Below are 280 nucleotides of genomic sequence, written 5' to 3'. Positions count from 1 at the left end.
TTTTGAACAAGTACATAAAGGAATTAGGTTTGAACCATAGCAAAATGAATATGTTTAAATTTTTCATGTTGCAGACTTAAATTTACATGGACTCATGAAAATACAGAACAGGCACTGAACAAGCCATGTGATACAATACTGAACCAAATAGGAAGAGAAGTACATTTTAACGACAGCAGATTTTAACACAAAAAATCGACACCTAAGACAACAATCAAGAAGTTCAAATTCAATGTACATGCACTTGATCAGATGGGATAGTTTGTACTGCATGAAGAAA

This window comes from Littorina saxatilis, linkage group LG1 (genome assembly GCF_037325665.1).
Source record: "Littorina saxatilis isolate snail1 linkage group LG1, US_GU_Lsax_2.0, whole genome shotgun sequence".
Taxonomy (NCBI): Eukaryota; Metazoa; Mollusca; class Gastropoda; order Littorinimorpha; family Littorinidae; genus Littorina; species Littorina saxatilis.
The sequence above is the reverse complement of the archived record's forward strand: the minus strand, read 5'-3'. Positions refer to the sequence as shown.